Below are 15,623 nucleotides of genomic sequence, written 5' to 3' on the forward strand. Positions count from 1 at the left end.
ATACAAACTTAAATAATTAGGCCCCAAAATCTAATAGGAAAGCCAGACACATAAATAATTAATCCTAACAAAAGATGGCCCCTGGTAAGTGCTATTTATCAAGGTATTCGCCGTTGCAAAGTAGTGGAGTAAGAGGAACTTGCTATGGAAGGAGCTAGAAAAGTCTGAATTTGGGATTTGGGCTTAGCCTTAAAGGGTAGATAAGGCAAAGGAAGAAATTTAAACAAAGTCCTAAGAATGCAGAAGATCTGAGACAAAAAGTAGACAAGTATGGCTGGAGTAAGAGATAATTTAGTTGGAGATGAAAACCCAAAGGAAGTTTTGAATGGACCATGAAGTGTGTCAAATGCCGTATCTTTATTTTATAAGCAATATGGAGTCATATTTTTATAAGATGTACTTATTTCTCATTAAAACAAACTGCACCTGAAAATAAAGATCAAACCATATAGAGGGTGGGAAAAAAAGTTACAGTTACCTTTCCTGAATCATCCCTCCCTTCCTAATCCCACTTCAAAGAGGTTCATCATTCTTGACGGCATGGAAACATTGTCAATGAAAACATACCATCATTAGAACTGTGCTTGTGGAATGTATAGTGCTGCAAAGTAGGAGAAAAGCATAATTAAATATTCTTGTGTTTATCTCATCTTTCTTTTATCACCTTTTCCTAATGGACACTTAATCAATGGACACAACTCCAATCTTAACATTACTGTAATAAAGAATACAAAAAAGAATTGCCTGTACTCTTGTTCCCCCAAATTAGGCCAAGATACAGTCTCCTCAGAGTCTAGATTGTGAAAGCTAACAGAATTTTATGGCAGATAAAAAATCATCTCTAGGATGAATGTAAATTCTGTTGCAGGAATCTGAGAATGGAAAATTGAGTAGTATCCAAAGTGAAGGAAGAAAAACCTGCAAACGCAGAACAATCAAATAGAAAATTGTCAGTGTATCATATTGGTCGAATCATAAAAAATTTTATCACAAGATTATCGTAACTATCCTTTTAAATGCAGTTCGTAATTGCAAAAATCCTACTTCAACAATTCCAGGATATGCATTTATTCATATTTTAACTTCTCTGAAATTAGGATGCCCCTAATAGTCTATGGTGTATTATAATCATTGTTATAGGGTGACAGTTCTGCGGTGGCTGTGTGATTACCTTCCATTGACTCAGTCTAGTAAGACTAAGAAAGCGCACTAATTGCCTGACCACTGCACTATACACCTGAAGCTGAATAATATTGAATGTCAACTATAATTTAATATATATATATAGTCACGGGATGTGAAGTACAGCATAGGGAATAGAGTCAATGGAATTGTAACAGCTATGTACGATGTCAGAGGGGTAGTCGATTGGGGGAGGGGGGCCATCACTTGGTGTAAATGTCTAACTATTACATTGTTTTGTACACCTGAAACTAATAGGAAAAAAAAAGCACCTTAGATTTCATGAAGTAAGGTAGTCAGCTTCCCGGGAACATCATGTGTTCCCCAACATTCTTTAAAGGCCTATAAAGCATTAAAGTCTATTAAAGGAATGTTAATAGCTGGTGAACACAATCCTGAATGAAACCAATTTAGCAAAAAAGCTACTTAAGTTTGCAATATAAGTGAGACTTCATTTTAGCATGTTGTTGAAGGTTATAAACATGACTAACGGCATTTGTTTACTGGATGTAAGTGTAGAAAGCATAGGAACGTCCCCAAATTTCAACTATGAAATGAAAAATTTCTTAGCCATTAATTGACAAATAAAAATTTAATCCAACCAACAAAACTTTAACTCACAAATCACTGCTAGTATCATAAATTTAATGTTAGTTAAATAAAGCAGGGATGATTTATTTCCTATATAAAAAATGTTCACAAAAACTTTGATAAACCCCTTTAGAAGTAAGAATAGTCATTATTCATAAAAATAGAAGCTAGAAAAAGAAGAGAATAAAAGCTGGGTGACATTTAAAAACCAATATGCCTCTAATTCCTATGCATACGCATTTCAGAAAGCTTGCCAAAATACTATTTAGTGTGTTCCCCTTCCTCTACCTTGCCTAGCTAATAACCACCTTTTCCTAAACAAGAAATTTCTTAAATATATCAATGACATGGCATACATATCTTTCACTTCTTCAAAACTGTTCTTTCTCATTCACGTGCCTATTATTCCTTACCATAGATTACACCACCAACTGAGTGGGTTTTAATATGTATCATAATTTAAAGGCCTGCTATGTGTAAAATAATTAATACTTTGAGAACACAAATTCCCACTTTTAAGATGGGGCATTTCTTAAAGTGATTTTACCTTTCAAAAAGTTATTTTGCCAAACTCTATACATAATTATTGTCAAATAATAGCCATTATTTTATGATGACACGGTACTTGTGTATGCTACAGCAATCACATTTTAAATTCCCATAGTAAGGTATTAATTCAGCATTGATAAATGCATTTATATGTACATGTTAAAATGGAAAGCCTGACTCATTTAGTACCAGGTAATTGTTTTGCCCTTAAGTTATGTGAACATTAACATAACCATTATATAAATGCTAACAACTCCTAAAATATTTGTTTGTAACTAAATGCTTCTATAGGGTGGCTACCAAAGAGGCTGTTTTTGGAAAGCAGCAATAAGACACTGTTGGGTTAAAAACAAAACAGAACAAAATTGAATCTATTAGAGCTTTTGAAAAAGTCAAGATAGGCAAGACTAATTTCCCAATTTCCCAAATACAAATATTAACAAATATCTATACAGGAAAGAAAGCTGAAAAATTATTTCCAGAAAAGTTTCTCACATAAAGGAAAACTAAAACTTGTTAGGTAATAAAATAAACATTATTTAAAAGAACCTCATTCACCATAAACTAATGATATAATATATAGAAACACTGCTTCAAAAGAAAACTGAGAATATAATTATTTCCAATTCAAAGTTTAAAAAAAGGGAAAGGGGATCTTTTTAAAAATAAGAAGCTAAATAACTCAAAATTAACTGTTCTGTCTATAAGTCATAATTACAATACCTACTAAAAGATATATTTTTAAACTGAAAAAAAAACTGGAAAAAGTTTACAATATCTTGAGTAGTAACTTACATAAAACTCCATAGAGCTAAAGAGCAAGTTCTCCAAAGAGCAGACTACATCTACTATATATATATATATATATATATACTGCTAGGAAAAAAAAAGACAAAACAAATGCACTTAATATGGGATCAATAGTCTCGCCTTTTAAATTTGAGAAAATGCATATTATTGAGAAGGCCTACATTCTTTGAGACTTCCAGTAGGATGTAAATAAATGCAAGGTGTGCCCTTAAGCCCAGATAAAACTTGGATGAGCCAAAGGGTAAATTTATTATTCTTCTTCTTAGAGACTTTTCATAGCCTACACTTTTCTGTTTTAGTTTGCATTCTAAAACCCTAGTACAGACATAACAAAAGCTCTAGAATTTGGTAAAAAACAAACACAAAACCACCATCACCACCAATAATATGTTTAAATGAAGAATCTGTGTGCAAGTAGAAATAAATTACCTGAAAATGATGTTTGATTAAGTAAAATATGTATGAGTGCAATAAATAATAAATAAAGAAGACTGGGTGAGGATAAATAAGATGCTGAAGTAAACAACAGACAGTTGAACCATTTTGCAAAGGTATATAGGAAGAAATGTTAAGCTACCAATATTCAGAGAATAAGTACTTTATCTAACACCACACACAACCAACTCAAAATGGATTAAAGACTGAACATAAGACCTAAAATGATAAAACTAAAAGAAATCATAAGTAAGGGGTAAGCTTCTTGACATCTGTCTTAGCAATGATTTTTTAGATTTGATACCCAAACCAAAGGCAACAAAAGCAAAAGCATACAAGTGGGACTACATCAAACTAAAAAACTTCTGCACAAAAAAAGGAAACAACAAAATGAAAAGGTAACCTACAAAATGGGAGAAAATACTTGCAAATCATCTATCTGATAAGGGGTTAATAACCAAAATATATGAAGAAAAAGAACTTAATGGCAAAAAACCCCAAACAATCCAATTAAAAAAATGGGCAGAGAACTAAAAAAAAACATACATGGCTAACAGGTACATGAAAATGTGTTCAACATCACTAATCATCAGGGAAATACAAATCAAAACCACAAAAAGATATCACCTCACACCTATTAGAATGGCTATTATAAAAAAGACAAGAAATAACAGGTGTTGGCAAGGATGTGGAGAAATGGGAACCCTTGTGTTGCCCGAGTTACAAACTTCTAATTAGAAGATAAGTAAGTTCTGGAGATGTAATACATGGCATGGTGACTATAGGTAACAATACTATATTGTATATTTGAAAGTTGTTAAGGGAGGGTGCAGTAGATCTGAACGTTCTCATCAGAGGAAAAAAATTTGTAATTACATAAGGTAATGGATGTCAACTAAAGCTACTGCAGTAACCACTTCACAAATCATTATGTTATACACCTTACACTAATATGTTGTTATGTATCAATTATATCTCAGTAAAACTAAGGGAAAAAAGAAATACTAATTTTAAAAAGATATTCAGATAGCAGAAGAAGCAACTGAGTAGAAGAAATTTATAACATGCATTATCTCCTAAGTTGAACACATACATAACCGAGGTCCTGGCAATTCCAATTTTAGGTATATACCCAACAAATGTGTGTGTGTGCAAGGTCCTAAACACATATATAAATATGTTTGGCTATTATGGGTAATCACCCCAGAACTGCCGTCCATCCAAATGCTTATAAATAATATCTCTGAGAGAGACAGAAAGTGAAAAAGAGAAATGAAAAGGAATGAATTCCATACATCATGGGTGAATTTCAAAATCACAACACTGAGCAAAAGAAGCCAAACATAAAAGAACATAGGGATGCATTTACGTAAGGTTTGAAAACAGGCAAAATTAAATCCTACTGTTTAGAGATCCATACCTAAGTAATAAAAGTATAAAGATGAGCAAGGAAGTCAAACAACAGAAGTCTAGATAGTGGTTGTCTTTGGTGGGAGGGAGAAGTTTTTGAGTGAGAAATAGCATGCTAGAGGCATCTAAGATGCTGGAAATATTTTCTTTCTTGCCCTGAGTTAAATCAGTGTTGCTTACCTAAAATTTCATTAAGCTACATACATTCATGTTTTATGTACTTTTTAATGTGCATTATATTTCATAATATAATAGGTCTTAATATAAAAAGGACAAAGAAAAAAACAACATAAGCAATCAGTAAGAGAGTGACTTCTAAATTAGGGGTAGAATATTAATTGGTACATTACCACATTTTAATATTCCTGTATAAACAGATGAGTATTTTAAGAAATGAGCTACTAGGGAATTCCAAAAGTCACTCACCCCCTTCCTAGTATTGGAGCTACACAGTCTATGGCATAAATATCATATGAAAACACAAAATCCGCATATGTGGGCATAATGGTTTTAAATAGAAAGGCATTAAAAAAGAAATATAATTGCATTAAAAATATATAGACAAATTTACCCCTCCTAGCCGAGACACGGTAACAAGGACTGGACTAGGCCCTAGGCAGTGGCACCCGAGAAGAAAAGAAACAAATGAAGTGAGTCATAGCACTGCCCCAGCTTGCTACCCGGAGTTTTCAGACCACGGTGCAAGAAAGGAGAATACAGGCCTATAAAATATAAAATATTTATTATCTGGACCTTTAGAGAAAAAAACGGCCAACCCCTACCCTAAAGAAACGAAAGCAAATGTCCACAAAAAGGCATGTACCGAACTTTCGTAGCAGCTTTATTCTTAATAGCTCTAAACTGGAAATATCCCAAACGTCCATCAAGAGGTAAATGGATAAATCAAGAGGTAAATTGTGATCAATCTATATAGCAATACAAAGAAATAGACTACTGATACATGTAACAATGCAGATGAATATTGAAAGCAATGGGGCGTAAAGCAAATATTGTATACTTCCATTTATATAGAATTCTAGAAATTACTCAATAAAGATGTAAAAATGTATAAAGTTCATTTCCCAAATTTTGTTAACTATATTAAAAAAAAAGTCTACAACTGTTCATAGGTCATACAGTGAGGTGAGACTACAAATAATTATAAATTGATCCACCTTGCCCATTCTAAATGGACAGTTGATTCATTATTTGAATAACTGCCTGTGTAAACATGAAGCTGAATAGGTTGAAAAGTGGATTTAAACAGGGAAATCATTAAACACATATGGCTCCCTACCTAGTTTGTTATCTAATGACCCTAAGAATTATTCTTTGGCTTCTACCTACAAAAGACGAGAGGGGAGAATGATTTATGTAGGGAGTAGCCTCAAATCGAAACATCTAAAATCATCTGAATCATCTTCCCATAAATTTTCATCTTCTTGATATTGATCCCATGATGTATGTGCAAAGCACATTTGTTAAAAGGTTAAACGGAATAAAAATTTCATTTCCTGTATTGGGAAATTCTACATCTTATTTTATTTTTCCCCCTCTATTTTTGTTGTACAAGTTTCCTTTGCAGATTTTGGACAAAAATTTGACTGTGAAGTCCTCCTTTTCCCCTGGGAAAATGTAGGAACATTATGTTAAGAAGCTGTTTCTGCAGAAAAAGAAGTACAAAAGATGCTTTGGAGAATAGAAACAGAAATTTAAGCTGAGCGGATATAATTCACAATTCAATTTTTTAGTCTAAATTATAGCACAATGTCACATGTTACCAGCTATTTCAATAATAGCTATGATCAAAGAGAAAATGTTGTTGTTTTTAAATCAGAGCCCAGAATGACTAAGATTATTATATCCCACAATGAAAGGAATTACCGCAAATCTGAATTTCAGCTTCATAAACTCTCTACAAAATTCTGACTGACACATGAACTATAACCAAAAATAGAGAACCGCCTGTGTCTCATTGCTAGAATACACATTAAATTGCTCTTCTCTTTGCTATTAATTTTAATACTCCCTAGTAAATATTATATATGCATCCCTTTTCTTAGAATATGGATTGTGCAGATATTGAATTATTATTTTTTCATTGTTAGGCATGTATTATCTATCTTTATTGTTTAAAGTAATTAATTCTTTATCATTTTCATGACTATTTATAAATATGAATCAGCCTGTTTCGAGTTAGCTCAAAAGACAGTTCCTGCCTTAATTTAATCAGTATATTCTTTTGTTCAAATAGAGTAACTATTGACTGGTGGTAGTTTGGAAAGCCCTTAAAGGAACTTTTTACCTAGCTGAATAACTCATGTAAAAGGATTTGAACTATGGCAATTCATTTTTATCCTTTATTTTGATACCTTCCAAACACATTTATAACTATTGATACAATACTGGAACTATTTTAATTACTTCAAATTTAAAAGTAATTGACTAGAATGTTGAACTACATGTCAATTATTTTGCTTAAAAATAATTATTTATCCTTGATATATGCCTTTATCAACTAACAATTAAAAGTTAACATAATGTGTGAGACAGTTCAACCTCAGTAATGTAACAACTATAATCTAGTGTAAGTATTCAAGACAAAGTTCCAGAATCTCATGTGCTGAGCTGATAACAGGAAATCGTGAACTGTCTATAGTACTGTCAATACTATAAAGCATCATAACTTTAACATTTCTTCAAACCATGAATATAAGCTAAATGTTACCTAGCTGACTAGGACCACATTTTATAAATGACTTAAAGATTGTCATATCGTTTTGGTGAAACTACTTTGATTATTCCCAAAAAGTGAGGTGCAGGTTATCTAACATCACAATACTTTTCCGTTCATTTTTTCCATTCTACTGAAGTGACTGATGCGAATTCTTGACGCAAGTTATGGTCAGTCATACAATGTTATCTTTTCCTTAAACTTACCAAGCTTTCAGAATGACTTAAATATTTAGTATGGAAGTATAATTGAATAGTCATTTCTTACACAGCTATTTCATAAAAGATTTTAAAATATGTTTTAAAATCCCTTTCTTTGTACACCAATGTTCACAGCAGCATTATTCACAAAAGTCAAAAGATAGAAACAATCTATATGCCCATCAACAACTGATAAACAAAATGTGATATATATGTACAATAAAATATGATTCAGCCTTAAAAAGGAATGAAATGCTGACATGCTACAACATGATGAACCTTGAAAACATTATACTCAAAATGAAATAAGCCAGTCACAAAAGGACAAGTATTGTATGATTCCACTTACATGAGGCACCTAGCACAGTGAAATTCATAGAGGCAGAAAGTAAAATAGTAGTTACCAGGTGCTAAGGAAGGAACAATGGAGTTACTGTTTAAATGGATAGAGTTTCGGTTTGGGATGACGAAAAAGTTCTGCAAGTGAACAGTGGTGATGGCTGCACAACATTAGAATTTACTTAATGTCACTGATTTTGTGCACATAAAAATAGCTAAAATGGTAATTTTATGTTATGCATATTTTATTAAAATTTTTTAAAGCCCAAAAATATCTATTCCTAAAATACAAGTCTATTGACAACTTTAAAACATTTTTCTCCTCTTGATTCCCACAGAGATCGTTCCAAACCTCCATCTCCAAATCTCCTTAGGTCTATCTCTTTCTCTTCTCAGTCCAAAAAACACTTTCATTTCTCATTGAATGGAGAAGACCAAGTCTTGAGTTTATTCATCAATTCATTTATATCTCTATACATATATTCTTAGCTTTCCCTCTCCTCTCCTCGCTAAAGCTATCTATCTAGTCCTCCATTTATCTGATACCTTCCCAACTTTAACACTTATTCTTTCTTTTCTCAAAGATCTATAACCTTTTATTTTCTTCCATTCTTCCCTTTATCGAGGAGGCATATAATAGAAATAATGAAGGAGCTTTACAGCTTCCTAAAATGCTTCTTCAATTTAGTTTTAGAAAAATAAACTTGAGGTATTCATGTAAAAATTTAAATGTTGGGGTATTACATCCATAGCTAGAACTAAAACACCTGAAATCGTCTGTAGCGTAACAGCCAACAAACATTTTTTGTAAATGTTCTGATTATGGCTAGTAGGGCCCAAGTTAATTTATTTTTAAGATCAAACTTAAATATTATACTTCATATCCTAAAGTTTTGTTTTTATTATAGAACTCACCAGTTCAGGGCCTCTTTTCACTTTCTAGCAGGTATATTGAAAACGGTTTAGAATTTAAAATAGCCTCTTTGTAAGCCTAGAATTTCTGCTTCAGAAGTCTTATTTGATTATATATGAATTATTGGGATGGAAATGGGAAGGATGAGAGTAGAGATGGAAAGAGAAATCACAAAAACACCATAAGAGATCCCAAACAAAGGACTTCAGTTAACTAGCTAAGAAGAGATTTCATCTGCTAATATTCCTTGATTCCAAAAACATAAAAGCTGTTCTCAGGACTCTTTTTTAAGTAAATAAGCAGAACAAGGCAGTAGCAGGCAAGTCTTAGAATCAACAGAAATATTGAGTACATCATCAATTCATTGAAATGTCCTTTTTGGGGGAAGGAAGAGGAAAAGTTAAGTCTGTTTTGGGTGAGTAAATGAGGTAAAGTAATGTGTTGCCTATGAGATCAGAATAATTTCATAAGTAGAAGTGTCTTTACATTTTATTTTACAAGGTACAGTGCTCATTAGAATAATAATCTTTACCATCAGATAAAAGACACAGCTGATGAGAAGGAAAAGGCACTGTGGATTTATCTATTATAAATAAATAATCTAGAGATGGTTGCAAAGAAACTTTACTGTAAGTGAGAAACAGTACTGACAGATTTTCTCTCAGGTAGTAGGTTAAGAAGAGCACATGAATATGATTGTCTAATCTAAATGGTCCTAAGCAGCGAGTTGGCAGCTAAAAACACACAATTAGTATTGTTCTTAAATAGAGTTCAACTATACTACCTAAAAATGGCAAGCACGCCTCAACTAATTTCTAAGCTAAAATAAAATTTAGTAAGGCAAATATCAAAGTAACTTAAAGTGAAACAACTCCACCTGTGTACAAGGCACAAATAAAAGCAAAATCTAAAGGTACGTAGGTACTATGTACCTAAGTACTATTTCATAAGTACTTAAGTTAAATTTCAAGTTTGTCATTCATCAGAGAAATAACCAAAAGATTATAAATATGGTAAAGTGAAGATGCCCTACAGATAAAAAGCAAATTAGATTCTATTTATCTGCTACTGCCATAACTAAAATCATCCAAAATACTGTCCTCCATTTTTGTCCTAGAGTACATAAATGTTGTTTATAAACTACCTACCAAGGTTGCTTATAAAGTACTCACCAGATTTGTATTTACTGAAAATTTTAACTATAGTTTAAAAGCAGTCTGACAATGAAAGTGAAACTCAAATTATGTTGTTACTTATAAACTACAAAGAGCACAGTACTTCAGTTATAACCATTCCAGGCTATGAAAATACACTATTATAAAAACAGCTTCGTACATGTAATACAGTTTGAAATGAAACTTTTAATGGTATGTTGGGAACCAACTGAACACAAATATGGTTCAGTTTAAGCTACTGAGTCTTCGTACATCTCTCTCAGGGAAGGAAGAGAATAGCTGTTGGGTGCTAGAAGCACTATGAAAGGAAAACAATCCATTTATACAAGGACTATTTGTAAGACAGGCTTAATATATTAGAAATAACATTATTTATCATTTCTTTATAGGAAGAGTTACTATTTTCGCTTAATTTTTCTTTCTTTACTAATATTTCATAACGCTTCCTTCTCATATCTATTCCTCAAGAGGGTGTTTTGCAGAAGTAAATGAGGAAACTGAGCCATCCTGATAGAACCAAAAAACAAGGTAGGAATAAAGAAAGAAAATTGGTGCTGACTGCATCAACGAGGAACACGATTACTTACACTGACAAGCCCTCTTGTAGTAGCACAAGTGCAAAAAGAACTTGATGTTTCCAATGTCTTGCCTCAGAGAAAGTGACCTGTCAGCATTCATATGGGAACGTGGTAGTAACAAGTTTATACAGTTAGACGTATAAAAGGGAAGAGCTGGAAAAGTTTCAGTACAAAACTTTGCTACTAAGATGTTTAAAATCCAAGACAAAGACTCACACCTTATTTTCTGACTTCCTTATCACTCAGCAATTGAAGGCCTCTGCTTACATCAATTCTGCCTCCTCAAAGTTTTGCGAATGTGCCGTAGTCATGTCCACCTGAAATGTCCTTCTGTCTTTTTCCGATAGGACCCATTTTCCTAGCCACAACTCCAGGACCACCTCCTGCGTGGTTCCCTGGATTGCCCCAGCCTCACTCAGCCCCACTGCACCATCAGCAACCTAGGCCACGCAATGTGGTCCTTATTTATATGGTGTTATACATAGTTCACGGTTGTTTCCTGTGTTTATCACAACCATATTGTCACTCCCTGTGGGAAAATGATATGTAATCTTTCTTCTATATCCCTCACATTGCTTATCATTGTCCTAGGTATTCAATACAATATTCAATAAACATTTGCAGAAGAAATAATAATTATACTGATAGCCAATATTTATTAAGTTATGTGTATCAGACATTGTACTAATTGACGTAGATTAATTTAATCTGCACAACAACTCTACAAGGTAGGTTAACATTAACATTAATCATATTAATATTAACCCCGTTTTACTTTTGAGAAAATTAAAGCTTAGTTTGGTAAGAATGAAGGAAATTATTATAGTGAGCTCTTTATGACTTCTTAGAGAAAGCAGAAGTCTTAGGGTTTTTATTCTTTCAGGCAAGGAGATGGGTACGAACTGTTTCTCAGAAGATATTTAAATAGTTCTCTGAACTATGAGGCTACAAACTAGGTTAATTCCTGATATCACTTTTCCCTAATTTAGACAGACTTTGGTGGGAAATCTTTTCCAAATCATTACAAATGCTATTTATCATCTAAAGCACTCACACCTTCTCCAAAGTACAAAAGACTTTCGAGGTCATAGGCACTGTTTTATGCTGGAATAAGAGACTCTACCCTCAAAAATATTATCTTTTAGTGAAAGACACCAAAAAATCAAGCTCCACAGTTCAATGCAGTAAGTTGAATACACAGGAGAAAGATCAATGGTCTCAGATTCAAGGAATCCACAGGTAGGACTTCACCTGCAAGTATGTTTTACTTCTCTTTCTCATATTTTTTTTCAATAGTATATTTGAATTGATGCCATATTAATACATTTTATAATTTAGGTTGAAGAGTTTAGATTTTCCTGGACCAGGTAGGAGGTGTTCCCGTAAAGGCAGGGCTGGTTCCGGAAAAGGGGCAGCCTTTCAGATTGTGCAATCCAAGGGTTCTCTCCTCCATGCCACAGTGATGAACTACCTGGGATACCAAAAAAAATGTATACAAGTGGCCACTTTGGTGAACGTGGCTCAAGCAGTAGTTCGCTGTAATCAGAAGTGTCTGAATGCTGATGGTAACCACCTTGAGCACCTCTTGTAATTGCAGAAGTCACGTGACTTGTATTCATCTTTCGTTATCTGTTCACTGAAACTCTCAAAGAACTCTACTGATCATAGAAGAAAATTCTACTGCATCTCAAGGTGGAATCTGTTGCATCCACCGTAACCAAGAGCGGAAGGTAACTGCTTACAGGTAACTTCCTACCCCCGTGAAAACTGCCTAACAAACTAGGGCCATGCTGCCAGAACCTATCACTAGACACCACTCGGGACAATAGAAGGTGGAAATAATATGCAATAAGTAATCATCTTGAACCCAGAGGTCATGCTCTCTTTGTAGAAAAAGATTTTATCCTAATCTCATCTGTTTGTTTTAAATCAAACAGATAATGTTGCCATTGGGGTATCTTAAATTTTTATAATTTACAACATTCACACAAAGACATATACATCACATTATTTAGGTTAGCTTACTTTTTAAAACTAAGAGTTATAACTATATTTCACAGTAAGCTTGATATTCCTCTATTACGTTTCTCTTTCAGCCTTATACTACCACAAAAATGCAAAGTAGATGTTATGCTAGACAATGTTAGGAGCCTGTTGTTTGTACACAAAAGAATGCAATTAAAACTGCTTAGTGATTCTTTGAAAATTTTTGTTTTTCCCGCTACTATGAACTATTCAGTTTGTGTCCCCTCAAATTCCTATGTTGAAAGCCTAATCCCCAACGCAAAGGTATTTGGAGGTGGGGCCCTTGGGAGGTAATTAGAGTTAGACTGGATCATTAGAGTGGAGACCTCATGATGGAATTAATGTTCTTATAAAAAGAGGAAGAGACTTGCGATCTGTCTCCACATGCACACACTACGGAAGGTCATGAAAAGACATAAGCAAGAAGAGGGCCCTCACCAAGAATTCAAACAACTGTGCTGGCGCCCTGATCTGGACTTCCAGCCTCCAGAACTATGAGAAATAAATGCTGTTTAAGCTACCCAGTCTGATTTAAGACACCCTCAATAAGACTAAATATACTTATGAAATGTATTTATAGTATGAATTTGTTAAGCAATATAAATTTCTACTCAGCTTGTGTGCAAACCACATCCAGACTTCCAAAAGAGTCTAATCTAAAATAGTAAGTTTTTATTATCCATGTACTATCTAAATGTACTAAAATGTACTATCTGGGGTCTAAAGGTTAAGACCACGTCTTTATCCATCTAAAAGCATACTCGTAAGTAGGTTCTTAAAAAAAAAAAAATGACCAATAGATTTATTATGATGAAGAAAGGGAATAAAAAGATATTTGTATTAAAACAGTTATTTTATTTATTAGACACCAGATTTCAATTGTCCTTCGTATCTTTTTTCAAGCCTAATATTTAAAACTCTTCTTTTTTTTACAAACTGATGGTTGCCAGACAGGAGGAGGGTTGAGGAGAAGGAGAAAAAGGGGAAGGGATTAAAAAGTACAAATTGGCAGTTATAAAATAGTCATGGGGATGTAAAGTACCGCACAGGGAATACAGTCAATAATATTGTAATAACTATGTATGGTGCCAGGTGGGTACTAAACTTATCAGGGGGATCACTTGATAAGTTATATAAATATCTAACCACTATGCTGTACACCTGAAACTAATATAATATTGAATGTCATCTGTAATTGAAAAATTAAAAAAATAAAACTTCTTTTTTAAATGAGGTTTTGCAACCACATTCATCTAAATAATGAAACACAATTTGTTCATGACTACTGGTAAACAGAGGTCCAGACGGCAAGTGATCTCTGAAAGGACACATTTCCACTGAATAAATAAGTCCATAGCACTTTTTACTAGCCTATTACATACAAACATAAGGAGGGCAACAAAATGACATCAGTGAAAGGAAATTAAAAAAAAAAGGTATACTCTCTCTCTTTGCATGAGTTAAAAAAAGTATATACATTGCCAGAGATATAACCCAACAAACATTATTTCATTGTGTTTTTTTAAGTTAGATTATTCTTAGTAAATTGTTTTTGCCTTAAAATAAAAATCAGATATTACTAATGCTACTTAAATGTCTTGGGTGGAACTAGGGATCTTTTTCAATGACACAAGACATTTTCATCTAGAAATAAACCATTTTACTTTTTTTCTTCATCATATCTAACTTTAAATAAAGAGAAAATCTAGCCTTGTACTTGAATAATCTCTAGAGACAAGTTTTAATGTTTTAATGTTCAGCCTTTCAATATTTCTTACAAATAAATTCAAAGTATTAATATTTTATCCAAAATGATTCCCACCAAAGCTCATGTTTTAATTACAGCATTGACATTTAGAAATTTGCTTACCAATAATCACCTATCAAGATTATATACTATATACTTAGTTATCAGTTCTTTATAATTTTTCTTATAATTGTATCTTTCTAATTACTTACTAGCACCTTATGAAGAATAAGATACAGCTTAGTCTATATTTTGAAAATCTCTATAATCCAGTATATATACTCAAATACATACTGCCTATTCTAAGAAATGTATTTATTGTAGAGTAGTGTTGTTTAACATGTGTGACAGGTTCCTATTAATAATAAAACTTTGCTTAAAGAACAGACTAATCTTTGTGTAGTAGTTCAGTCTATGGGTTCCTTTACACTCGTTATATCTCATTTAATCTACTTGACAATTTTATGCAATTCTGTTTAATGGGCCCCAACTTACCAGCTTACTTGGGATAACTATTAACCTGGTACGTCTTAATTAAGTTAACAGGTTTCGTGTAACATGTTTATGCAGAGAATCATCCTTTAGCACTTAAAGAGTTTAAATTAAAATAAAAAATTTTTAACAAACGTTTCAACATAGTGACCTTACCTATAAATACCTATGTAGATAAGCTATTAAACAGACAGGTTATAAAAACAATTCATCAGTTCTCTCATTCATCCATTTATTCATTTTTTTGAGTATCTACCATATGTCAGGCAGGCACTGTTCTGTTTGGACTAGTTGTCTAGATGGCATTTATTAGAATGGAATTTATGGTTTAAAATAATCATCTGATTTTTACCATGTAAATAAAAAGATAAGTGAGGAAACAAAATCTTAATAATCTAACCAGGTGAAGAAAACTGACTATGAATAGATAATAAGACAAAAAT

The 15,623-nt window shown here is 32.8% G+C and overlaps 1 protein-coding gene across 2 annotated transcripts in view; it reads right to left on the minus strand.

The window, feature by feature from the left end:
• RNGTT (RNA guanylyltransferase and 5'-phosphatase) overlaps positions 1 to 15,623 on the minus strand; it is a 238,504-nt gene that overhangs the window by 42,684 nt on the left and 180,197 nt on the right. The window lies entirely within an intron of this gene.

This window comes from Rhinolophus ferrumequinum, chromosome 3 (genome assembly GCF_004115265.2).
Source record: "Rhinolophus ferrumequinum isolate MPI-CBG mRhiFer1 chromosome 3, mRhiFer1_v1.p, whole genome shotgun sequence".
Lineage (NCBI taxonomy): Eukaryota > Metazoa > Chordata > Mammalia > Chiroptera > Rhinolophidae > Rhinolophus > Rhinolophus ferrumequinum.